General features: G+C 42.2%; 1 long non-coding RNA gene across 1 annotated transcript in view; it reads right to left on the reverse strand.

The window, feature by feature from the left end:
* LOC116570340 overlaps positions 1-25,070 on the reverse strand; it is an 87,741-nt gene extending 62,671 nt beyond the window's left edge. Inside the window, exon 1 of the long non-coding RNA XR_004277399.1 lies at positions 24,997-25,070. This is a non-coding gene — a long non-coding RNA (uncharacterized LOC116570340). The remainder of the gene's footprint in view (positions 1-24,996) is intronic.
* Between the last annotated feature and the right edge of the window lie 446 nt (positions 25,071-25,516).

The raw sequence follows: 25,516 nt of genomic DNA on the forward strand, positions 1-25,516 counted from the left end.
TGCACACAGTCCTTGTGAGGTTGAAACCATGGCAGAAATGTTCTCCTTCACAACTGGCTGAAAACATAAGACCTGGGCAGGTTCTCCTGTGGCCAATTTTCATTCTCTGCCTCCACTCTTTACCACACATCCCTCTCCTTACTCTTCTGTATTTCTTACTCTACCTCTCCTGGTCTCTGTTCTACTACTTCCCCTCCTTTCTCCCTACCAAAGATTTCCTCCTTCCAGACTGCCAGCCTAATCCTAATCCCCTTGGTTAGGCACTCTGCCTCCAAAGCATCTTGATGACCTCCACAGAAGCACTTCCTGCCTCACCATAACCAGGACAGGCAGTGGCGGTGGACCTTGTGGATAAATATACACTTGGAGATTAAAGAGCATCCTGCTAAAGAATGAATGGGTCAGCCATGAAACTGAAGAAGAATTTTTAAAAATTCATGGAAACTAGGGGCGCCTGGGTGGCTCAGTGGATTAAAGCCTCTGCCTTGGCTCAGGTCATGATCCCAGGGTCCTGGGATCGAGCCCCACATTGGGCCTTCTGTTCAGCGGGGAGTCTGCTTCCCTTCCTCTCTCTCTGCCTGCCTTTCTGCCTACTTGTGATCTCTGTCTGTCCAATAAATAAATAAATTTTTTAAAAAAATTTATGGAAACTAATGACAATGAAAACATATCTGTTCAAAACCTTTGGGACACAGCAAATGCAGTCCTAAGAGGGAAGTACATTGCAATACAAGGCTCTCTCAAAAAATTAGAAAAATCTCAAATATACAAGCTAACCCTACACGTAAATGTCCTGGAGAAAGAACAGCAAATAAATCCTAAACCAAGCAGAAGAAGAAAAGTAATAAAATTTAGAGCAGAAATCAATGAAATAGAAACCAGAAGAACAGTAGAACAGTTCAACAAAACTAGAAGCTAGTTCTTTGAAAGAATTAATAAGATTGACAAACCTCTGGCCAGACTTACCTAAAAGAAAAGAGAAAGAACCCAAATTAATAAAATCATGAATGAAAGGGGAGAGATCACAACCAACACCAAGGAGGTTCAGACAGTTTTAAGAACATACTATCAGCAACTATATGTCAATGAATTAGTCAGTCTGGAAGAAATGGATGCATTCCTAGAAACTTATAAAATACCAGAACTGAAAAAGGAAGAAATAGGAAATTTAAACAGACCCATAATCAGCAAGGAAATTGAAACTGTAATCAACTCTCCCAAAAAAACTAGAGTCCAGGGGCACCTGGGTGGCTCAGTGGGTTAAGCCTCTGCCTTCAGCTCAGGTCATGGTCTCAGGGTCCTGGGATCGAGCCCCACATCAGCCTCTCTGCTCCTCGGGGAGCCTGCTTCCCACTCTCTCTCTGCCTGCCTCTCTGCCTACTTGTGATCTCTGTCTGTCAAATGAATAAATAAAAAATCTTTTTAAAAAAAAAAAAAGAGTCCAGGGCCAGATGGCTTCCCAGGGGAATTTCACCAAACATTTAAAGAAGAAATAATACCCATTCTACGGAAGCTGTTTCAAAAAATAGAAATGGAAGGAAAATTTCCAAACTCTTTCTATGAGGCCAGCATTACTTTGATCCCAAAATCAGACAAAGACCCCACTAAAAAGGAGAATTACAGACCAATATCACTGATGAACATGGATCCCAAAATATTCACCAATATACTAGCCAATAGGATCCAACAATACGTTAAAAGGATTATTCACTGCCAGCACATGGGATTTATTCCTGGGATGCAAGGGTGGTTCAACATTTGCAAAGCAATCAACGTGATAGATCACATTAATAAAATAAAAGACAAGAACCATATGATCCTCTCAAATGATGCAGAAAAAGCATCTGACAAAGTACAGCATCATTTCTTCATTAAAACTCTTCAAAATGTAGGGATAGAGGGAACATACCTCAATACCATAAAAGCCATCTACAGAAAGCCCACAGTGAATATCATTCTCAATGGGGAAAAACTGAGAGCTTTTCCCTTAAGGTCAGGAACATGACAGGGATGCCCATTCTCACCACTATTGTTCAACAGGGTAATAGAAGTCTTAAACCTCAGCAATCAGACAATGAAAAGAAATAAAAGGGATTTAAATTGGCAAAGAAGAAGTCAAACTCCCACTCTTCACAAATGACATGATACTTCATGTGGAAAACCCAAAAGATTCCACCCCAAAATTGCTAGAACTAGAATACAGCAATTCAGCAACACAGCAGGATACTAAATCAATACACAGAAATCAGTCACATTTCTATACACTGACGATATGACTGAAGAAAGGGAAATTAAGAAATTGATTCCATTTACAACAGTACCAAAAACCATGAGATACCTAAGAATAAACATAGCCAAAGAGATAAAGGATCCACACTCTAGAAACTACTCTCTAGAAACCACACTCTAGAAAGAAACTGAGGAAGATACAAGAAAATGGAAAAACATTTCATGCTCATGGATTGGAAGAATAAATATTGTTAAAATGTCTATGCTTCCCAGAGCAATCTACAAATCCAATGCAATCCCTATCAAAATACCATCGACATTTTTCGCAGAGCTGGAACAAACAATCCTAAAATGTGTATGGGACCAGAAAAGACCCTGACTAGCCAAGGTAATGTTGAAAAAGAAAACCAAAGCCGAGGGCATCACAATGCCTGACTTCAAGCTATATTACAAAGCTCTGATCATCAAGACAGCATGGTACTGGCACAAAAAGAGACATATGGATCAATGGAACAGAATACAGAACCCAGAAATGGACCCTCCACTCTATGGTCAACCAATCTTCATCAAAGCAGGAAATAAAAAGACAGTCTCTTCAATAAATGGTGCTGGGGAAATTGGACAGCCACATGCAGAAGAATGAGACTGGACCAATCTCTTACACCATATGCAAAATTAAATTCAAAATGTGAGATAGGAAAGCATCAAAACCCCAGAGGAGAACACAGGCAGTAACCTCTTCAACCTCGGCCACAGCAACTCCTGCAAGACATGTCTCTAAAGGCAAGGGAAACAAAAGTAAAAATGAACTATTGGAACTTCAGCAAGATAAAAGTCTTCTACACAGCAAAGGAAACTGTCAGCAAAACAAAAAGGCAACCTATGGAATCGGAGAAGATATCTGCAAACGACATAACAGATAAAGGGCTGGTACCCAAGATCTATAAAGGACTCACCGGACTTCAACACCCAAAAAAACAAGTAATCCAGTCAAGAAATGGGCAGAAGACCTGAACAGACATTTCTCCGAAGGAGACATACAAATGGCTAACAGACACATGAAAAAATGCTCTGCATCACTTGGCATCAGGGAAATACAAAGCAATACCACAGTGAGATACCACCTTACACCAGTTAGAATGGCTAAAATTAACAAGATAGGAAACAAAAAATGCTGGCAAGGATGTGGAGAAAGGGTAACCCTCTTACACTGGTACAAGCTGGTACAGCCTCTCTGAAAAACAGTATGGAGATTCCTCAAGAAGTTAAAAAATAGAGCTACCCTATCCCAGCAATTACATCACTGTGTATTTACCCCAAAGATACAGAGGTGAAATGAAGGGACACCTGCACCCTAATGTTCATAGCAGCAACGTTCACCATAGCCAAACTGTGGAAGAAGTTGAGAAGGATTTGTTGAGCTGGGAAAGACTGTTGAAGGACTTCAACAGATGAATGAATAAAGAAGATGTGGTTCATATATTCAATGGACTATTACTCAGCCATCAGAAAGGATGAATACCTACCATTTACATCAACATGGATGGAACTGGAAGAGATTATGCTGAGTGAAATAAGTCAATCAGAGAAAGAGAGTTAGCATAAAGTTTCACTCATATGAGGAATATAAGAAACAGAGGATCATAGGGAAGGGAGGGAAAGCCAAATGAGAAGAAATTAGAGAGAAAGACAAAATATGAGAGATTCTGGACTCTGGGAAATAAACTGAGGGTTGCTGGAGCAGAGGTGGATGGGGTAACTGGGTGATGGGCATTAAGGAGGGCATGTGATGTGATGAGCACTGGGTGTTATATGCAACTGATGAATCATTGAACACTACATCAGAAATTAATGATGTACTATATGTTGGCTAATAGAATTTAAATTTTAAAAACAGGAAATCAAAAGTAAAATTAATTAATTAAATGGCCCCTACTGATCTGAGATGAAGGTATATCTACATGACCCCTCCCAGTCCACTCAAAGACCATGAAGACAGGTACAGTCCTGATACCCTGAGGGCAGCCAATAATCACATACGTGACTTCTTTGGGTTCCACTCAATTGCCACAATCACCTCGTTTCTCTGAGTATTGACATGCAATTTTCCATGCCTGTTTTCCTTTCTTGGTCTTTGTCTACTTATTGGCTGGAAAATCAATGTATGCACTCTATTCTTACACCTCATGAATCTGAGAAAATTGAGGAAACTCACACTTCTGTGGCATAATTCCCTTAAATCTGAAAGGTCTAGTTCCAAAGCACACTGTTTACCATAGCCTTGTTCTCTATTTCATCTAAAATGTAATGGCAATAATGGTGGACAGCAGGTACACCTAGGTGGCTCAGTCAGTCAAGCCTCAATTCTTGGTTTCAGCTCAGGTCATGATCTCAGGATCATGGGATCGACCCCCATGTCAGGCTCGACAATCAGTATAGAGTCTGTTTGAGATTTTCCCCCGCCCGCCCCCCCCCTCCACTGTGCACAGGTTGTCTCTCTAAAATAAATAAATCTGGGGAACCTGGATGGCTCAGTGGGTTAAGCCTCTGACTTTGATTCAGGTCATGATCTCAGAGTCATGGGATCAAGCCCCCCATCGGGCTATCTGCTCAGCGGGGAGCCTGCTTCCTCTCTCTCTGCCTGCCTGCCTATTTGATCTCTCTCTCTCTCTCTCTCTCTCTGTGTCAAATAAATACATAAAATCTTTTTAAAAAATAAAAATAAAATAAAATAAATATTTAAAATAATAGTAATAATGATGATAGGGAGCAGATGTGCAGTGCTTTCTGCGTGTTAGGCCCTGTGCTGAGAGACTTCCACACCAGCCCTGAGAAGGTGATGATACTACCCTTATTCTATAGATAAGGAAACTCAGATTAGGCAGCCTTGTCGAAAACAATGATCAATGGAAAGGAAATGAAATATCTCCTAAGGAGCAGATACATGAGATGCTATTGTAGAAGGAATTATGAGCCTCAGACCAGATAATCCTGAGTTTGAGTCCCAGGCACTTGCCAACTGAATACACAAGGAAAGCTGCTTCACCTCAAATAGTGAAGCAGTGTTTTTTTTCATCTCTAAAATGGGAATAATAAATCCTATTGTACAGGGATTATTGTAGGCATCGTTGTAGGAGTAAACTAATATAGAGAATAGAGTCTGAACCGTAATAAAACCTCTGCAGGTGTTTATTACCTTCCCTCCCTTATCACTGCTAGGTTATCATATAACCCAGCCAGTGGGCCTTCCCGAGTAACGCTCCTGGCCATGGGCTAACCAATTCTGAAAATATGTATTTATTACCCAGATACCCTTTAGGGCCATTACAGTTTCGAGGAGATCTATCTCAGTTCATAGACCACTGGCCCAAGCAATCATTAAAAGCTAGTAAGTGTGTGTTTTGTCAATTCTGTTGTCACACATGAGCACTAAGTCTTTGCACTCCAAATCTTCTTGCAACATTTTTTCTAACTCATTACGTATTTCCGCCGTGGATTTTTTCACTCACTTCTGTTATATTTTTTGTTTAAGAGTGAGAGGGAAGATGGGATCGGGAGAGAGACAAACCGTAAGAGACTCTTGATCTCACAAAACAAACTGAGACGTGCCAGGGGGAGGAGTGTAGGGAAAGGGTGGTGAGGTTATGTACACTGGGGAGGGTATGTGCTATGGCGAGTGCTGTGAAGTGTGTAAGCCTGACGATTCACAGACCTTTACTCCTGGGGCTAATAATACATTCTATGTTAATTAAAAATTAAAATAAAAATAAAGAGTGAGAGGGAGCCAGCTCCTATAACCCATCTCCCCTGTAGTGATTCTGCTCGTCTACAAGAGTCTACCACACTGCGCGGTAGTGGACTGAATCCGTATGTCCCAGCAAACTCACACCCTTGAAAATAATGGCTTAAAATAGGAACGCTGACACCACCTTAACTTACACGGCATAAATTCAGGGCTGTAATTTTCTATGCTACTTAATCTCCTGATACAAAAACCTCTGTTGCTCAAGGGAATTCTTCATCCAGTCCAGAGGAAAAAAGTAAGTTAACAAACCAAATTAGCATGTAGTAGGGTTTTGTGGCTCTTATCATCCACATTAACCTCAGGGCTCTCCGAGGCTAACGTCTTTAGTTGTGCTGCTTTTTGCTTGCTGTCTCCAAACCACTAACCTTATTTCTCCATGGGGGAATTGAAAGCTGTGCTCTTTGCAAATCTCCCTCTGATTTTCATTTGGGTGTTTTTTGTTGGTTTGTTGGTTTGTTTTTGGTGGAGCTAAGTCTTCAGTTTTCAAAGTCAGAAGAGCTAAGCCCCTTCCAAAAGGAGCTTACTTCGGACTGACACAACAAGGGGCTCCTCTTTTTAGCAGACCCTTGCACAGACATCAAAACACTTCGCCATTTGAAATTCAACTTTCTTCTCTTGGCACAGTTGTGGGCCTCAGAAGAGACACATGGAGCAGCAGCGCCACCTGCTGGTTTTCTCTACATAATTTTTGCAGCACTGTAATTCTCTTGGGTTTGGGCTTTTGCATCAGAGAATGAGGTTAGCTCACTTCGGGATTCTATCACTCCCAAGCAAGTCAAATGCTAGAATATCTTTAATAACCTTTTTGTAGCCCCTGCCTAATGAGATGATTTATCTTTAGGCCTAACTTTCAAGATGGAGGGGGAAATGGTAAAGTCAAAATTGGAAATAAATAAAATGTTTGTCTCCTCCCAATGGCATCTTCCCCAGACACCTGTGGGCACTCCTGTTCAACCTGTTGTGTGTCATGTTGGTTGATCAAGGACCTAGCTAGCTGCATAGCTGACACCATGGCGTATGGTCAGCTTCTACCTCTGTATCAGAGTGGAAAAAACAATGGTCCAATAAGTGACTTTTTACCTGAGGCAGAAAAGCCCGCTTTCCCTTAAGTTGAGGGAGAGCTGCCTAAATATAACATCACAGCAAAAATGCCCCAAAACAGGAACTGCAGCTGGCACGATGGATGGCTTAGTGATCAACTGGACCAGTTGGCTGGTGCTACCAAGGACAGCAAAGTCATGAATCTAACCCTAAGGGCAAGTTTAGAAAAACTCTGTTCCATAGGAAGAGGAAACCGGCATCTCAGAATGCAAGGTGCCTACATGTACAAAAGCTGTCCAATTTTATTTTGCCAACTTATCAATACCATCACCTTCATCAGTGACAGAAAAATAAACACTGAGTATCAGCTATAGGAAAGAAAGTTATGCTGTGCCTTTCCCTAAGGAAAAAATTTCTATGCATCCCAAAACCCACAACGAGGCCATTTTGCCCTATCTACCTCTCCAGTGGACCACATTATACGATTTTCATATCCAGAAAAATAAAGATAAAGATGTTTCATATTCTCAAGGTTTTAAAGGGACTTACTATTCCTAGGAGACAGTAAGTCAACAACTTTCTCGCAGACTATATATATAAACCACTTAGAAATCAGAATTTTCCCACCAAAGCATTTAAACAGTTCTTTCAAGATCACCAACGATCTCCACTTGTCAAGCCAATGGTCAGTTTTCTGTCTTCGTGAATGGAAAGTGGAGAAATGGTCTCCGGAGGCCACAACAGGCTATGTCAGAAGTAGGTCTCTCTCCTTCCCTGCTTACTGGGGCAGTACCTCTATGACAGCAAGCAGGCTCTATGGGTATCTCATTGTACTCTTTCTGTTACATTTTAGAGTTTTTTTTACTGCTTTTTATATTGTGAAGGAATACATACATAAATGTTAAAATAGCATGCAGTAGAGGATGAGGACAAACAAAAACCACCCATAATCCCACTACTCAGAGATGGCCATTGTTAACATTTTGATGTATTTCCTTTGTATGCATGTGTGTGTATGACAGAGAAAGAGACTATTTTCCATTTTTCTATTGGGATTTTCCTCATATATGTATATGTATCCTGTACATATACATATTTACATATTCATATAATATATATCATCAAACATATCAGCCTGGAAAAGTGTTTTAATCTTAACAGCAGACACTGGAATGCATGTTAAGTAAAAAGGATTTAAAAAAAAAAAAAAAAAACTTTGGGATGCCTGGGTGGTTCAGCTGGTTAAGTATCTGACTCTTGGTTTCAGCTCAGGTCATGATCTCAGGGTACTAGGATCAAGCCTTGTATCCTGTGTGGTTGCACGCTCAGAAGGAAGTCTGATGGAGAACCTCTCGCCCCTCCCTTCACCTCACCCCCAATCATCATGCACATGTGTGCTCCCCCCCCCAAAACAAATAAATAAGTCTTTAAAAAAAAAAAAAAAAAAAACCTTTGTTAAGTGTGCAGGTGGGAAGTGGCACCCACCCCTCCCTACTCAAACTAAGAACTAAGGGTTAGCTGGCACCGAGGCTTAGAGGAAGAAAAAAAAGCTTAATGACGGAAAGAGGAATCTGGAGCTTCTAAAGCAATTCAGGAGGTAGACAATGGCAGGAAAAGACAGAGAGAAGAGAGGGACTCAGTGTGAGGACCATACAACAAGACCAACGAAAACCATGCCTCGAAGTCTATGAAACTGAGGAGCACTTGCATGCATTTGGGAATGAAACTGGATTAAGGAGATGAGGTTCCCATGAAGGAGAGCACAAGACAACATGCAAAGAAGCCAGAACCCGGAGGACTGAGGTCAGGAAGACAGATAACTGCTTGAGGCAGAGCAGAAATTCTTAGGACTTCTACAGCCCAGAGCATGGGTGAGTGTGTGTGTATGCGTGCATGCATGCACACTCACACACACACACATACTCTCACACACACACGGAACAAAGATGCTGCATTTCAGGAGTTTCCTAAATATCCATCATGCTGAAGTGGTGCGTGCGTGTGTGTGTGTGTGTCCATTTCTATTTTTAATAAAGTGCTACATTTATAATATTATTTCTACACAAATTACTGGAAAAGGCAAAAAAAAATCGGAGTAAAGGACACAGAAAAAACATAGAAAGTGGATCAACAGTTAAACTAAACATTTATCAGATTGAGCTATCTGTAACCCTGTGGAGGAAAAAAACAGCACCATGCCATCCTCCTCTCCTGGCCCCCACGTGCACACGCTAGGTAGGTCTGCCGAGTAATATCTATTTCTATTCATTTCCAAACTTACAAAGCTCAGGGCCCTTTTTCTATTTTACTTAAAGCAAGACTTTTCCAAATAAGGTAGCTTTTCATAAAACTATTCCCCCTCCTACATCTATGTTCCCAGTGTCAGCAAGCCATAGAGGCTGCTATTTTCCAGGGCTGTCATTGTATTCTGTAACAAAGCACCCTTCCCTTTAGCTGAGCTGAACACTAGAAATGCTTTCAAACTAAAGTTTTCAGAGAATCTAGGCATTTTTTACCTTTAGCTGTGGGGTCTGACTTAAGCAATTTTCATTCCTCCTCTTGATTGAAGCTCATTTTAAGTTTAGAGAACAGTAACTGTAATCCCAATTCTCCTTCAAGGATTCTAGAAATGGTAAAAACAGTATCACTTGATTCTTGGGGTAATAATCCATGATGTATCAGGACATCAGTGGATACAGAGGCATCTGAGAGCCAAGATAAACCAGTGACCATTCAAGAAATTGTCACCTGGGTCAGCAGTAGAAATCCTTAGGTTTTCCATCAAAAGATTGCTGGGAAGATTGTATCCAGGATGCTTTAGAAAGTGATACTACGGGCAGCAGTAACCAGGTCTGGAGGTGACAGTCTCTGAACCCACTGGCAATGACGTAGGGCAAACTGTCATAGAAGCATCATAATCTCTCCCTTGCTTTTTCCTAAACCTGACCCTGTGGTAGTTCCTACAGCTTGAAATGTTTTATCAAATCTCTAAGAAATGCTCATGGTAGTTTTTTGGTATGTATATTTAACTCCATAACAAAAACTTACAATTTAATGATGTACTAGACACTGTGTTATGCATTAGAGATTTAAATAAAAGAAGCATGAATAATGTATCCTCAAGTAACTCACAGCTCAGGCATCACCTCTCATAGGAAGTCTTCCTCAATCTATAGCCTGTGGTAGCAGAATTCTAACCTGGCCGCCAACATCCCTGCCTCTCTCCCTAAACCTGAAGGATCCCCTTTCCTTGAATGTGGGTAGGACACAGGTACAGGTCATGTCTATGACCCCATGACACTCCTGTGATTAGGTTATACTATCTGGCAAAGGTGAGAGGACTCTGCAGATGTAACTAAGGTCCCAAACCAGAGGACTATGAACTAATCAAAAGGGATATGATCTTGGGTAGGGCTGACTTAATCAGAAGGAAATCCTTAAAAGAGGAACTGAACCCTTTCTGAAGAGAGAGATACTTCTGCGGGTCTTGAAGAAGTAGACTTCCACACTGTCAGAGGGTCCAAGGCAATGAAATGGGTCTCCAGGAGCTAAGAGCAGCTCCTGGTTGACAACCCAGAAAGACAACAGACCTGAGTCCTATGAATACAAAGAAACATGCCAATAAGCATGTGAACTTGAAAGTGGACTCTAAGCTCCAGAAAGGAATACAGCCCATCCAACATCTTAATTGCAGCCTTGGGAGACCCTGAGCATAGGAACTAGCTAAGCCATGTCAAAATTCCTGGCCCACAAAAACTGAGATAGTAAATGTGTGTTGTTTTAAATCACTAAGTTTCTGGTAACTTGTGACACAAAAACAGAGAACTAGTACAATGCCCAATTCTAATCTAAAAGTATGCTATCAACAAGAACAAAAATGAAAGAAGCTATGTCCATAGTACAAAAAAAAGGCAGTACACAGAGAGGAAAATATGCACACTATTATCAGGAGATCTTGATTCTTTTTTTTTAAGATATTTTCATTTATTTCACAGAGAACACAAGCAGGGGGGAAGGGCAAAGGGAGAGGGACAAGAAGACTCCCCGCTGAGCAGGGAGCCCCATGCAGGGCTTGATCCCAGGACCCTGAAATCATGACCTAAGCTGAAGTCAAATGTTTAACCAACTGAGACACACAGGCACCCCCGGAGATCTTGGTTCTGATCCTGGTTCCTCTGTGACAGCTCTATCTCAGATCATTTTGAATGAGCTCAGCCTCAGGATACGACTACTCAAGAATGGACTGTCACCTCCCAGATAGGGTCATTTGGTAGACAGAACTTTCAGCAACATTCATTTGGTGTTGCTCAAACATCCGGGCCAGAAGTGGTATCTTGGTTTTGGCACTGTGTGCATTTAGTTCTTCTTTCTGACAAAAAGAGATCAAGAGGTTTTGCTGTTTGGAGAGGCTGTTCTTGAAACTGGAAATGGGCCCAGATCACTGGGAGATGCTGGCCTTTGAGTACACCATGGCCAAGGGTGCCAACGTCCAGCCCATCTGAATACTAGACCCCTGTAGTCAAGTTAGAAGCAGAGAGACCAGGATCAGGTTTCACATGATTAAGAATATAAATTTTAGGTTAGGTATTCTCTCCATCAACAGCCTTACCTATTGTTACTGTCCTCATCATATGGGCTTATGAAGTGCCAGGAGAAGTCCAAGATCCTTGCATCCCAGGGAGGTATTGCCTCCATCACCACACACTCTGAATGATAGTTGTCTCCTGCCTCCACGAACATATGCCAAGGCCATCACTTCCTGGTGTTAAGGTCTCTAATAGGTAAAACCCCTTTCCCTCATCGGAGCATTAAATAAATTTAAAGATAAAGCCATAAAATGGCAAATTGAGGCTCAAAATATTACCTTTATTATCAATATAAATGAAACTGGAGGATGTAACTTAGTGAGAAAGCCACATATGCTGGAAAATGAAACACAAGATTAAGAAGATTTGCACACTACTCCCCAAAGAATTGAAGATTTTTCCCTGGAGAAAAAGTGGAGAATTAATATTCTCTGTAGCTAGGTTTCACCAGGGCGGGGGGGGGGGGGCAGAAGGAGGGGGAGCGGGGCTGCCTGCATCCACTTTGTTCTTCCCAGTTTTACCAATGAGGTAAAGAGCGCCCCTCCCGCATCTTGTGAAGAAAGGAGACGAAGGGCGGCCAGGAGTTAGACTAACTGATTTCTGTGCACGTGAAGAGAGCACCAAGCCCGGCTGCTAAGTACAGCCCCAGGTGAGAAGTGCCCTTGTTCCACCGAGGGGAGAACACTCATCGGGATTTTCAGTGTGCACCAGAAAGGAGGAAAAAAGCCAGTCTGAAGTGGGCGGTAGGAACCGCGCACCAGGATGAAAAAGGAGCAGAGGGGAAGGGACACTAAGGACTCGCTGCAGGCTTCTCAGAAGCAGGGAGGGACAGCACGTAGAAGGTGAGGGCTGACGATAATCTGGAGAGCAGAAAAAGGAAGGGATGATACTCTCTCTCTCTCTTTTTTTTTTTTTTAAAGATTTATTTATTTATTTATTTGACACAGAGAGAGATCACAACTAGGCAGAGAGGCGGACAGAGAGAGAGAGAGAGGGAAGCAGGCTCCCTGCTGAGCAGAGAGCCCGATGCGGGACTCGATCCCAGGACCCTGAGATCATGACCTGAGCTGAAGGCAGAGCCTTAACCCACTGAGCCACCCAGGCACCCGGGATGATACTCCTGATCAAGGAAAAAGCCGACCAGCATGGAGCAGTGCAGTGTGAAGGACAGTCCAGACTCAGCCAGGTGAGAGAGGGGATGGAAGGCCTCTGCCACCTGAGCAGCAAAACACTGGAAGTCTTAGAGGTCCATTAGCCAGAATAAAAGGCTTAACTGTGTGAATGCCCTGATGGGGATAGTTTCAGTGATTTGGTCTGAATGGTTTGACCTTGGAAATGAAACGGCTAAATTTGGAAATCAAAATTCCAATCATTCGTAACATTTGCTTAAATACGTAATCATACTTTGTATCAGATATAGAGTTTCCATATCGATGCAAATCAAAATTATGACTCTATCTGTAAAAAACAAAAAAAAAATTGTTAAGAAAAACATTTGTTGCGGTGCCTGGGTGACACAGTCAGTTAAGTGTCCGACTCTTGGTTTCGGTTCAGGCCGTGATCTCAAGGTCATGAGATCAAGCCCTCCTTCAGAGTCCATACTCCGCGTGGAGTCTGCTTAAGACTCCCTCCCTCTCATTCTGCCCCTCCCCCTCTAAAATAAATAAATAAATCTTTTTAAAAAAATTTGTTACAAGACATTTCTATTTTCTAAGGAAATTACATTTTCTGGCCAGGAAAAGCTTTTAGACTTGCTTTGGTGGGCAATACAAAGCCACTGTAGGTGCCTGATAGGTGCTCCTTGAGGAAGGGAAGTGATCAAAGTGCTTCCAATAAAGGGAGGCCAAAGCAGAGACCAGACAGAACTATCTGCTGAGACCATCGAAGATGCTCTCTGGGCACAGGGCTCTCAAGAATCCATGAGATCCTTGAGGGGTGGTCAAAATCTCCCAGGCATAGCTTACAGGGCCAACATTTCAGAGAAAATCCTGCAGCATAAACCATTTTTTAAATTTCCACCTCTTTAGTCAGTCCTACGGAACCTTTTTCAAACTGGAGTATCTCAACCCTCTCCTTCTACCTGAGGCAATACTGTGAGAAAAATTCATCCTCGGAAGTCTTGACTGCTCCTGCCATCCTGCCGTGTACGTATTCTCTCCTCCAATTCGCAGAGGGGTGCAGAATATTCCATTTCCCCACTTCTCTCCTTCACAACGTACCTCAGACAGGTTCACCTTCACTCGAACCAGATAATGTTCAAGAGCCATTTGCTTGGGACATTTTAAGCTCTTGATGTACAACGTACAATGAAGGCTTTTTCCCCCATAAAAGAATTTGAGCCCCTGGAAAGTGGAGGAGGAAGATCTCCATAAAAGGCTTTCCAGAACATCAGGTGTTACCCCAAGGACAATAAGATCCTGACCCCACTCTCTAGCTTCCATCACTCCTGCCATGCACACAGCTTTCTATGCACCTGTTCCTTCCTCCAGGCCAATCCAGCTGTGTCACCCAGAGGCTGTGCTTCTCTCTCCTGCCTTGGAATAGAAATGCCTACCTCCAATATGGAAACTGCACCCCTGTAAGAGCTTCCTGGCCCCACCACTTTGATTCTCTCCTTACAGTCTGCATAAGTGCCTGAGAACACCTCAGCGCTGGAGGGCCATACTGAGCAGTGCAGTTTCAGACTTGTCTGTTGGAAGTGAGGTCACAGTATGTGGGGAGAGGATGAGGAGAATGTGCTCCACACACCTACTCCAGGTTACTGCAGTGAGCCCCAAGGGCCAGCTTCATTCATGTATTTATTCATTCATTCATTTATTCAATCAACAATTCTACCAAAGCACTTAGCTAGATGGGGCATAAAATATGACATCCACTTTCAAGACTTTGGATACTAGACTGTTAATATTAGGAGGACCTTGGAGACCATCTGCTCAAATTCTTGCCTATAGAGAAATCATCTTTCCAATATGCATGACAAGTATTGGAACAGAAGCAGCCCATTTCCTCCATTGACAACTCCAGTCCTCAGAAATTATTCTTTTGCAGGAAACCAAAATCTGCCCATATGCCAGTCTATTTCTAATGTCTAGAGACAAAACTTATTCTCCGTGGAAAATCCTTCAAATGTTTGCATGATTCTCGTTGACTATTCCCAAAGGCAGTATTCACCTGCTGGTTGATTCACTCATTCCTTACCAAGAACAATTTATGAGCTCTTTTCTATCCCAGCTGCTGTGCTGGGGACTGCTCTGGTGTTTCAGAGCAAAGAAGACACATGATGACCAGATCTTCAGATGGTGTTCCAAAAGTGGGGTATACAATCGTCCCAGTGCCCAGAGGGGCTTCTACTGGCTCTGAGCTACTATTGTTCTTTTCTCCTGGTGACCGAGTCAGGAACATAAATAGCTAAGAGAGGCCGAGCTCTATACTGGATCAGATAACACGGACTCTGGACTCAGACTGACTAGAGTTCCAAGAAGAACTCTGTCAATTACTAGCTGCGTGACCTTGAAAAACTTACAGAACCTCTCTAGTCGCAATTAATCAAGTATGAAATTAAGATGATAATGCCTTCTTTATCAGGTTATTGTGAAAAATATATGAGATACTACATGGAAAAAGCATTGCACAAATTAAGAGCAATTAGGGGAGATATTATTATTGTCAGTGCTATGCAAGTGTCCAAAGTCCAGAAGAGACTGGAAAACAAAGGCCTTTATTGCTCTTTAGGGTTGACGGTTGGTCCCTTCCTTCCAGCAGACTCCTACCGACCTACATTTAAAGCTGTTCTTTCTGTTCCTCTATTGGTGAGAAGGGGAAATAAACATCACTCTCCTGGTGTGTTAGATTTACAGCCTTGAGAAAGCTCAGTACCTGCCACGAATGGGCCTGCTTCCTTTGCAAGTTAGAGACTCCTTCTGTCTACTGCCGGGATCCCAGCTGTACTCACCAGGAGGACTGGGGGTGAGATGTGATGTAGACAGTAGGAGGACCAACCCTCAACATTCCACCTCCGACTGTTCCATCTCCATATATCCTTGGCCCCTATGTGTTCTAGTCAAAGAGGCTGTCACATCGTAGCCTGTATCAGTGGTATCAGTGGAACTCCCACACCTAATCTTGAGCCACTTAACTCTAGCCCACAGGCTTCTGCTAAATACTCATATATCAGAAGCGAAACTAGATATTATTTCCTGAAATTGGTGGCAGTCACTGAAATAGTGGGAAACATTACAGCCAGGTTGTCATGAAGGGATCCATTCCCTGAGACTTTGTGTCTCTACCCTGAATTTGGGGCAAGATGCAGAGGCCAAGAAACACAAGAAGGTATAGGGGCAGGTGTCTTATGTCTGTCTGTCTGTCTGTCTGTCTATCTTTCTTTCTTTTTTTTTTTTTTAAAGATTTTATTTATTTATTTGAGAGAGAGACAGTGAGAGAGAACATAAGTGAGGAGAAGGTCAGAGAGAGAAGCAGACTCCCCGTGGAACTGGGAGCCCTATGTGGGACTCGATCCCGGGACTCCGGGATCATGACCTGAGCCGAAGGCAGTTGTCCAACCAACTGAGCCACCCAGGCGTCCCTCTATCTTTCTTTCTATCACCCTAGTAGGAAACTGTTATTCAGCACGTCAGTCCTTGAGGAAGAGGTGGGTGCTGGAAGAGAGGTCATAGGTTGTCTTCAGAAGGACTGACCACTTTTTCCCTCGGATTTTGCACTTACTTTCCTGCCAAGACTCCTAGCATTGTCTGCCGCCAGCTTTCATATTCCTCTGTACCAGGCACACCAATCCGCTGCTCATCCCACTCACTGGGCTGATGCCACAGTGGTCCAGACTGGCTCCCCAACAAAGTCTGAGCGTTTCTTGAGGCACACGAGGCCCTTTGTGCTAAAAGCACCAGGAGCTGTTCTCCTTTCATGAATACATTCTGCTTTCTCTCTCCTGCTGGACAAATGAGCTTACCAGAACCTGCCACTGCACTGTGCCAACAGCCATCTCAGCGCCGCCCTAACTAAGCAAAGCCTGGCCTTTGGCTTCCTTTCACTCCTCCAGGCTTTCAGAGGCTCTCATCAAGTCTGCAGCTCACCTTTTCATGGTGCGATCCCATGGCCTAACGCAGGGCATGGAAAACCAGCCATCCGTGGCCCGTGTTTCCTGGCTCCGCATTTCCCACAGAAGGCCTCCTCCTCTCCTCAGCATTCACTCTGGCCTCCTGCCTACAGTTGATCCTGGTCCCATCTGTGATCGTATCTACCAGAAGAACAAATTGGGGCAAGGCTAAGAATAAAAAAGAAGAAAGAAAAAAGAGAGAGTGGGGAGGAAAAAAGAGGAAAGGAGTCTTCCTTAAAGGATTCAAAGGAGGCCAAGTCCTCTCTTTGAAGACCAGTGTCCATCACCTCAGATCCCAAAGGAACCCCAGGCCCTAGGAGGTCAGATGAATGGTGAGAATCTTCCGGATTATAAGCCAGATCATCTGAGCCACAGTCTTGCTGCACCAATGATAGGGATGCTTGCTTATTATTTCAAACTCCACCTTTCCTAAACCTGAGCCATCAGTATTTCAGTCTTCATGCTCCAGTAGGGCCCTGAAGATTCCATGGCACCCCCATCGCCATTTACCACCCTGATTTCCCCTCTTTCTTTTCTCTCCAGGTCACTTGACTGCCTCCCACACCTGTGCTGTGCTTCATCAGGGGAATACAGATCTCGGCTCTCATTCTGTCTCCAACTCTGGTCGCAGCATATCCCAGGACATTAGACCTCTTGTCCATCTTCCCGAAACCACATTTTTAATCAGCAAACACTAAAGATGCCAGTTCCTCCTGGTGACTGTCAGGCTGGTACCGAAGACTGACAGAGGCAAGCAGCCACTGGGCGAGGAGTTGAGGATTCACTTTCCTGGAATCCAACACAGCTCAATGCATTTTGTTTTGTTTTCTTTTACTGAACTTCAGTTTCTTTCAAAAAAGTGAAGGTATTAAACTGTTAACCTAGATGATCTAATTGCTCCCTCCTCTCTGTTCCCCTAATGGGCACACAGAGGGGACCACATAAAGGGGGAGGGGTTCATTTAAATGCTGGTACAATCATATATGCGCAGGCTGCGTGCAGGTAAAGACTTCTGATACGGCAGACCTAGAGGAGCAACTCACAGATGTCAGGCCCAGGTTTCTCATAGGTTCTGTGTTGCCTCAAGTATATTTTGTGTCCTCAGGAAACACAATAATTATAACAGCCACTACCACCACGCCCACCCCCTCTGCCATGCTTTACTTCATCCCACACTGAGGGGTCTGGGATCTTCCGAGTCCTTCTTCCTAAACATGGATCAACTCTGTCCATCCCCACTTACACTTCCTTGAATGAAGGTGATCATTGTTCCAAGAAAGCTTCTCTCACCTCCTCTCACCTCTTTTCCTTCTAGTTGCTTATACTGTGGACAATATTCCTGGTTGGACTAGGAACCAGCCTTTCCTAGGTGGTTTTTTAAGACCTAATCTTGTCCCTGAGCGCATATAATCTTTCAGCTCAGAGATATACCTGACCATGACTCCCCAATAACTGGGATATCTAGATTTGTAAAATCTCTAGAGGAATCTACACTTACATCAACCAGAGTTAGCCTTGGGTCTCAGTACATTCTCAAGGACGTTCAAGGACGTTCAAGGTCAACCTTGAACCATTATCCATTATATTGTCCTCAGATAAAGCTGACATCTAGCAGACTGTGTGGTATTCTCACTGACATCTCCAAGAACAAAAACAAATTTTCCCTCTGGAAAATTGCTCCTTGCCCCACATGCAGTGTCCTTTTGCTGCAATTACATTTAAACACAAATGTTTGCTTCACTCTCCAAGGGGTTTTGTTTCTAACTCTTTGGAATTCCCCCAATAACTGGTTCTAGCTTCTTAAAAAAAAAAAAAAAAACAAGGAGTAGCTGAATAGACTACACAAAATCTCAATTAGTTGCCCAGTTCAAGGAGCAAGAATCACTAAAAGTTTTGTTCACATACCTAACCCCTACTTTCTCTTTAGCATGGTCAAAAAACAAAAATAAGAACAAAAACAAAAACAAAACAAAAAAAAAAACACAATAACAACTCTAGTTGCATACCCATTAAAGAACACTAAAAACAGAAAATCACCTACTTTCCCATGGCACTCACAAAATTGCTACTTTTGTTTTTCTAATCCTTGGCTCTCCATGAGTAACAAAGGCTACACTTTTGGACATAGGTATAATACCATTTACTAGATTTCCTTTTGTGATACAAATATTTTTTCCACTATTACTACAAAGCCCTCAATTACAATTTGTAAGGGTTTCAGGACAGTCCATTGATTTGATGAGTTTATTTCATGCTTTCCGAGTACTGGACTTATAAGCAATTCTCAGATTTTCTCCAAAACAGACAATGCAACAGTGAATATCATAGTGCATAAATCTTTGTCCCTTCATCAGATTATTTCTTTAAAAGACAGTCCCAGGAGGGAAATCCCTGTGTCAAAGCATAAACCTTTTAATGGCTCTTAAAGTATTTTTGTACTATGCCTTTCCAATCAGGGGATATTCTTGTCTCCTGCCACTGCAATTTTTAAGCACATTGCTAGGAGAATGTCTGTGAACGATGAAAAGAACTATTTCTTTCTCCAACATAGCAACAAAAGATTCAAACCTAAGCTCATATCAAGGCACTGGCAAATAATTTCCCTCGGCCTTTTTCCCATCCTTACTGATGCCAGGTGATGTCCTCTCAACACTATACCTCATGGGTCATTTCTACACTTGCTCTCTATGACCCAACATCAGGAAGGCAGTGCCCAGTTCCTCCAGCCACAGACTGTACCTCTGAGACTGGCACTCTGAAGGCAGTCTTGTCTGGGTCTGGGTCTCTTTTGTCCTGACTTCTCATGCTGCCAAGGCTTCATTTCCACTAGCATTAGGTTCCTCTCCTTCCTGGTCCAGACCAAGCTTCCCTGTCCAACTGCCCTGTCAACCCCAGCAACTCACCAGTCTCCCAGTGAACTGAAATGGAACTGCTCCCTTTCAAACTTCCCTAGCTTCAAGTCCCAATGCCTCCCCCCCCATCATTACTTATTCATAGTCTTAATGGGGGTGTGTGTGTGTGTGTAACATTTTCCAAAGGAAATGGGAGGAGACTGAAAGTATTATTCAAACTCTTATTAAAAACAGAAAGCAAGAAAGGTCTGAGAGGAACAATAATAGAAAAATTAATATCCTCCCAAATTCCCATCCAGGCATAAGAAATGACTTGCCTTCCTTTAGCAAAACTGCTAAGTTTGAATATGAGGTTTCTATTTAATAAATGTAAGTTCACGTTCAGCTGAAGCAACCATAAACTAGCAATGCTTGCCAGATGCCAGAATTCCCAGGAAGCTAACAGCCTGGGACAGTTGGCTGAAAACATCAAGGTCACCTGAATGGAGATTCTCCACAAAATCAAAAGCTTGGTGATGTGGGTGTAGATATTTGTCAGCTCCAAACACAAGGCGGTGCTTAGGCAGTACTCAGGATGAGGCAAAACTCAAATCAGACTTCTAGATGATTCCACATCATGGACAACACATCACATAACCTTCAAACCTCTGGACTACAGCTACCCATTCTGATTGAAAAAAGAAAAAAAGAAAGAAAATCTCATAGTTATCTAGTTTTTCTTTTCAATTTATCCATATTAAAAATAACATACAGAAATGCATGTGCTAGGACTTGGGAGCAGAGTAAGAAGATGCAAATACAGGTTTAACTTAAAAAAAAAAAAGGCAATCTCCATTAGGCATTTATTACCATCCTTGCGCATTTAACTCACAAGCACTACTCACTGGACAAAGACACAAGGTCAAGGTCAAATCTCTGCCCTCTCTGAGCATGAGGTTTAATCCTCTTTGTGTTAAACAGACATTGATCCTTTTAACTGAAAGTGTATGGAATTTCTAGAAACTTACAGCACTATTTCAGGAATTTCAGAAATTTAGAAGTGAGTTTGGATGGAAAAGAAACTGAGGAAGTAAAGGAGGAAATAAAAGAGGAAGGAGTGGGTGGGGTTCGGAGAGTAGTGATACTCCCTACCATGCATGAATTAATCATTTTCAGTTTTATTGTCTCACTAAAAGGAAGGTATTAGTTTCACCATTATCAAATAAGAAAACCAAAACATGGGACAAGCGAGTTGTTAAAACCATGCAAGAAGAAGTGGTGGAGCCCCATTTGAACTTGAGATCCGTACTCCTCTCAACCCAAACGGTGGGATTCATGCACCAGAAGTCCACTGAAGTCCACTCCTGAGATAACTGCAAGAATTCTAGAATATAAACTCCACAGAAGAATGAAGGTATCCCAAGAAAAGGGCCACACACACATGCTCAGTAAATGTTGGTTAGCATTTTTAACCTCATATATTGATTTAGCAAAGGAATAAATTCTGATTCCCAATGAATTGTACCTCATTGTAATAAATAGTAACTACTGTTTATTTCTTTGTTTACTCTGTGTCAGGCACTATGGTAAGTGCTTGAAATGATTTAATTTCCACAACATTTCTCTGAGGCAGAATTTACCATCCCCATTTTTTAAGTGGGGAAACTGAGGCTAGGAATAAGGACAAACTTGACTGTTAGAGAACTAACCTGTGACAGAAACAGACTTCAAACCCAGACCTCTGCCACCAAGGTTTGGGCTCTTAATCATCCCACTGTCCTGCCCCCCCCACCCCCCACCATGGAGCTTTGTTTATAACCCATAAAGCAGAGCAGATGTAGTTTAAAGAAGAGTGAGGGGATGGAGTCAATGTCCTCATGTACCCTGATTCCCGCATTGAAGATGCTCTGAGAGGGTCTCAGGGATGGGAGAGAGAACAGAGGCAGGCAGACTGCCTAGCACAGCTTGGGGTTCAGACACATTGTTATTGATTACAGTGCAAACCTGAGCTTCTCCGGGATGCTTCTCTGGTGTACTTCAAAGGCAATGTGAGCTTGGAAAGCTTGTGGTCCATGTAGTCAGAGATGAAGAGGGATTTGCCAAATCTGAAGGCCGGAAGCAACAAGATGATTTCAAAAGCAAGCTGTTCTCCTGGAAGTTTAAGATCCAAGTAGAAGGTAAACCCTTAGTCTCCAAGAAGTGAAGTCTGAGTCCCATTGGCCAGACAGCTTCAAAAGAGATGGATGGCCTGAAAAGTGGAAGAATCCCAAGCTCCCAGAAAAGCAGTCTGTAAGGAAGAAGGACTTCCATTCAGGGCAGAAGGCAGTGGGGATGGACCGGAGGAAAGGCGTTCTGCATTCTCAGTGTGAGCAGGACCTTCTCTACCATCCCCTAGTCCGGATGTCAAACATCAACACCTGCCTCCCCCAAGCAAAGCCCGAGCCAAGAGAACAGGAAGAACATCGCAAAAGTGACAGGATGCCGATTGAATGTGCAGGGTTACCAGGGCACCACGGAAGGGTCTGCCGGAATCAATGTGAGAAGCGCAGCCGAAAGCCCGCCCGGCCAGGGCAGGGAAACAGGGCTGAAGGAGCGATGTGACAGCGGCATCACTATCATGTGGCAAGAACTGGGAACTAGAGGAGCAGTATTAGAGAAAGGACAGAGAGCAATGTCACAGGAGTGCCTCTGACAGGTGGTGTCCTTGGGGAAGACAGAGAGGCCAAAGTACAAAGAAAATGCTATGGCTTAATGCCACTTGCCCTCCTGCCCCACGATCACATCATCGCACTGAGAAAAGACACAAATGTGTGAAGTTTGGTACCGTTGCTCCTGTACTTCAAAAGCAAGCTGAGGCATTTGACTAAAATATATAGATATATCTGCTAAAAAATGTAGCCTGCCATGACATTTAAATTTATTAGCTGACAAACACTGTGTTGTACCATCTGCTACGCTGTACTCAACTTCCTGTAACTAAAGATACGCAAGCCCTAGAGAATAAGCATTAGGTAAAATAGATTCATTTTATATAATTGAACATAATTGTGCATGTAATGTTTTAACGTAATATTACTCAACAGCTGTGCAAATAATGGAAGGGTTATTCACCATAGACCATATGCTGGCAATGAGATATGAAGGCAGCACTCTAACCGGCCAGTGAACCCACAACCTCCCATGACGTGATGGCTTGCCTTCGGAAAATGTTCAGGTTAAAAGCAGAAGAAAAAGCGGAGCACCACAAAACTCAGAAGCGAAGGGGCAAGGCGACCCCCTGACTCCTGCTGCAGAGAGAGGGCCATGGCCTTTGCTCATGTCACCCTCTGCTCTTCCTTTCTTTTCTTCAGGGAGTCTCTTCCTTTTCACAACTTTCATGGTATTTTCAGTCATCTTCTACAACCGTATATACTGACTAACCACAAGTGGACTCATCCTCTCTTGTTGTACATTCTGCTTTAAAATAGCATGGCAAGTGAGCTCTGGAACCCAAATTCTAAATCCCTAAAATGACTCATTTGCCCTCTCATGAAACTCTTCCAACTGTCTTCACGTGGATCATAAGTTTTCCCCACTATGTGGGTAGATTTTATGTTTCCGGTTTTAGGGAGGAGAAAACCGTGGCTTGGTGTTTCAATCAACAAGTGTTTACTGAGTACCTAGTATGGGCCAAAATCACATAAGTCACTTGGTCTGCTGTGGTACAAATACATAGTGGCAAAGCTAAGAATTAGGACATAACACTTTTTTCTTAATACTGGTTCCTTAAGGGACATCTGGGTGGGTCAGTCATTTAAGTGTCCGACTCTTGATCACAGGTCAGGTCATGATCTTAGGGTTGTGAGATGGAGCCCTGCATCGGGCTCCCTACTCAGCATGGAGTCTTCTTGAGACTCTCTCCTGCTCTGTCTCTGCCCCTCCCCCCTGCCCACATGCACTATTTCTTTCTCAAATAAATAAAATCTTTTTTAAAAATAAAATAAAATAATACTAGTTCCTTTAGTGATTCACTGCTAAGCCACTTTGGACAAACTATTTAATATGCCTATAACTCAGGTTTAACATTTATGAAAGAGGAACCAAAAAAAAATCCAACTCATTGGAATATATCTTTATCCCTTTGATCAAATACAAAAATTTTTAACACCTAACCAAAATGAGTCCATAAACATCCAATCAATGTATTCCATTTCAGCCCTTGATTCTATTAATTCCGTTCCACCTTCTCTTTAAAGCTTATATGCAACCATTTTTTTTTCCCAAACCTGCCTTGTTATAGTGGTCATTTCAAGTCTATGGAATAAGATGAGATATATTTTTTCCGATGTATTATGCTAAGAAGTGTCTTACCTGCAGGCTAACCATTGTAAATTGCCTCCACTTTCACTGTATTACACATTTCACATTGTTCTGCCTATAATATTAAAGCTTGGTCTCTTGGAAAATATTATAAGGGAATTTAACTGTACATAAATATTAATAGATGCAATAAAATAAGAACAGCATAAAAGTATTTCAGTACTAAAAGTTAAATGTGTTGGAGCCTAAGGAGAATCTTTTACTCTTTTTCTTTTTGTAAATGACTTTAAACTCATATAAGATGATGAAATTATAAAAATGAAAATAACAAAACACACAAAAAAATTTATTACAAATATTAAGGAGAGGAGCTAGTGGCTTAGAAAGCTCCAAGATGACGAAGAAAAGTATAATATTCCAGAATTGAAACAAGTGATCACAATTGCTCAAATACCATTCTCTACCACAGTGTAATGATTTTCTTATGAACACTCAGACAAATACAATAATCTTAAACTATTTTAAGGTTGAGAGAAGGTTATGAGGAAGAGTTACTGAAGCCAATAAATATCAAACTTGGAGCTGACATTTGGTCTCAAATCCCCCAGTGTTTGCAAGAATTTCTGCACAGGTGGTAAGTACAATCACCGTATGTTCAAACTAGAGACATCTGCAGAATCAGAACCAAGAGATTGTCAACTTAAATGCTTGCTCTTTTTGGTAGAGAAAGTAGTTATTTTAAGTTATAGTGAGAATAATTTAGCTTAATCCCAATTCACTTGAAAAACTGAAGATTAACCCAATCTGTCAAGTGTAGTTCTGATCACTGAGTTTCTTTTCTAAATACATTCCTAAAAGATCTGTGCAATTTGGATGAGAGATTATGGCTAAAAATATAATTAAATTTAAAAGAGATATTTCATAATCCCTTGATCTCTCTGATCTTCAGTTTTCATGAATTCAGAAAGTGGAAGTCAGATTATATCTCTATAGCCACTTTATCATTATCTGAAAACCATGAAAATCCAGATACAATGCAACCTTTCAATGGAAATGAATACATTGGCTTTAAAAGTAATATCTTAGCCCTCTCACCTGATCAGTTTCAGGAGACTGCTACAGAAGCAAGTCAAATCAGCTTTCAGAAATACCCAAAATCTCACCACTTCTCTCCACCTGCACCACTGTTGCACTGACCTAAATGAAAGAAACAAGTAGATATGATAGTGTTCTAAGTGTTTTCCATGTTTCCATCATTGCTTCCTACAACTCATTCTTACATAGTACCAGAACAATCCTGGCTGTAACCTGATACTGTTGAAAGTAGCTGCCCGTTCATGACCCTCATTGTCCTCACTGTACTCCTTTCTAGTCACAGTTGACTGGATACTTGATCCATGTTGGGTCAATGAGATCCTGTATCCCTAGAATCTAGATTAGGGTTCATGGCCCCAAGTCATTCTCTCTTGGGCACTTAATATAAAATCTATACATTTGGTAGCTATGTAAGTGTTCACCTTTCACCAAAGGCACAAAAAAGAAAACCATGTCAGCCTTTGGGAAGAGAAGGTATAGCAGATGCTCACAGAGAAACAAGAGACAAAAGGCCATGCTG

This window comes from Mustela erminea, chromosome 12, assembly GCF_009829155.1.
Source record: "Mustela erminea isolate mMusErm1 chromosome 12, mMusErm1.Pri, whole genome shotgun sequence".
Classification (NCBI taxonomy): domain Eukaryota; kingdom Metazoa; phylum Chordata; class Mammalia; order Carnivora; family Mustelidae; genus Mustela; species Mustela erminea.